The sequence below is a fragment of the Austrofundulus limnaeus genome, unplaced genomic scaffold, assembly GCF_001266775.1.
Source record: "Austrofundulus limnaeus strain Quisiro unplaced genomic scaffold, Austrofundulus_limnaeus-1.0 Scaffold18, whole genome shotgun sequence".
NCBI classification, from domain to species: Eukaryota; Metazoa; Chordata; class Actinopteri; order Cyprinodontiformes; family Rivulidae; genus Austrofundulus; species Austrofundulus limnaeus.
The window spans coordinates 133,166-135,091 of NW_013952420.1; the positions used below are offsets into that span (position 1 = coordinate 133,166).

Here is a 1,926-nt window from a genome sequence, read left to right on the forward strand (position 1 = left end):
TTTATAGGAAATTAATTGTTCACAATCAGGTGTAGTCTAGTCAATTTTGTATGATTTGTAAAATAAATGATTGCATATTATGGTTCAAATCAACATTCACTGACTGAGAGTTACTTTTTGTGTCCATTCATTTTTGCACTAAAGAAATGTTTATCCAAAWTAAGAGATCCTTGCTAAWTAAATTACTCTTATAACCTTGTTATAAGAAYTGTAAGTATAAACCCTTACAACAGATATTTTATTTTTGTGTCCTCTCATGTTTTAACTGCACAATGAAAGTTAGAATACGACTGTTCTCATCAAGGCAAAGRGTGAAATGCATTTTAATAGTATCATTGGGTTAAGTTCTGCACAGAGGAGTAAAAACAGCAACAGCCATTTAAAAATAAACTTTGTAGAATAAGATGAGGACTTTAATATCAGACTTAAGTAYGGGTTAAGTTAACTAAACTGAGAGGTAGAAGGAAGTAAAAGAAAAGTGTTAAATGMCATGAAAACAGTCCTGACCCATCAAAAAACAAATCTGCTTAAACTCTGAGATGATGACATCATACCATCAGTAGTATGTTTTTCTTTCTGCTTCTYAACTCAGATAAGACAGAGGTTATGGTTTTTGGACCTGAACATCTTAAGGATCATCCTTGTAGCCTTTCACCTTCTCTGGATGGCATTAATCTGACCTCCAGTTCTAATGTAAAGAACCTTGGTGTTATTTTTGATCAGGATATGTCTTTTAACCCCCACATTAAAAATGTTACCAGGACCGCCTTCTTCCATCTGCGTAATATCACTAAAATTAGAAACATCTCGTCCAAAAATTACGAGGAAAAACTGATCCATGAGTTTATCACGTCTAGACTGGATTACTGTAATTCATCCAAAAAAACTCTTTAAAAAGTCTTTGGTAATCATCAGCAATGTGCTATAGTGTTTCCATGATTGGTTTGTCTGTTTTTTTAACACTTGTGTAGTCCAAATGCAAAATAAATAAATAAATAAATAAATAAATAAATAAATAAATAAAAATTTATATAGTAATCATTGCATTCTACAACAGTGACTATCCCTTAAGAGCACTTGGGATTAAATTAGTGGGTGTTGGACTTCAGGGACAAACTTTAGCTTTGAAGAGTTTTAGTTTTAAACAGCTGAGGAGACAACATTAACATGAAGTGTTGAATCAAGGTTAAACAGGAATAAGCAGAAAAAACTGCTGTGCCAACTTTTAGTGCTGACAAAAAGTTGTAAAAATAGATCAATAAAACATTAACCACTGATAGTTGTTTCAGTTTTTGGCTCAAAGAAAACAACTCAAACCACAGCAGAAATGTTTGTTTGTAAAAGTTTTGTAGGTGAAATTAATAAAGTGTCTCTGAAAGTTAATGATCAGCAGAGAGYTGGTTCAGAGGTAATTTGCCAAATRTACTTTGAAARGTAGAACTTCTTAAAAAAAGCCCTCAGGTATTAAAGTTATTAGTGCTTTTAGTCAGGAGACATCTTAACTACTGTATGACTGCCTGCTGTGTGAAGCTCAGCAGGAAGCTTTTCCTGAGCATGGCTGCTAAAAACAACCTTGACTTGATCCAAAGTAAAGRAGAACCAAAGCTGTAAAGTCATAAAATATAAAGTACTATCCACTTACAGTACCACCATGATTATTTTCCAAGAGTTTCATTAAAACTCATCAAGTGGTTCAAGAACTACTGTGTTAACAGCTAAACAAGCAAACACACACACACACACACACACACACACACACACACACACAATCTGTGTGTGACAGCCAGAGTAGCTGGGAGCTGTGGAGTATTCCTCCAGTCCTGTATCTGACTCAGCATGTAACATCACAGTAACTATCAGTTCAGCCTCTTCACTCAGCTACAGTATCTGTCCTCCAACAGGCTTCCCAGCATGCACTGTGGGACC

The 1,926-nt window shown here is 34.7% G+C and overlaps 1 protein-coding gene across 1 annotated transcript in view; it reads right to left on the minus strand.

Annotated features, from left to right (window-relative positions):
* Positions 1 to 1,926, minus strand: part of adam19a (ADAM metallopeptidase domain 19a) — a gene marked incomplete in the record, with an annotated part of 346,817 nt that overhangs the window by 29,028 nt on the left and 315,863 nt on the right.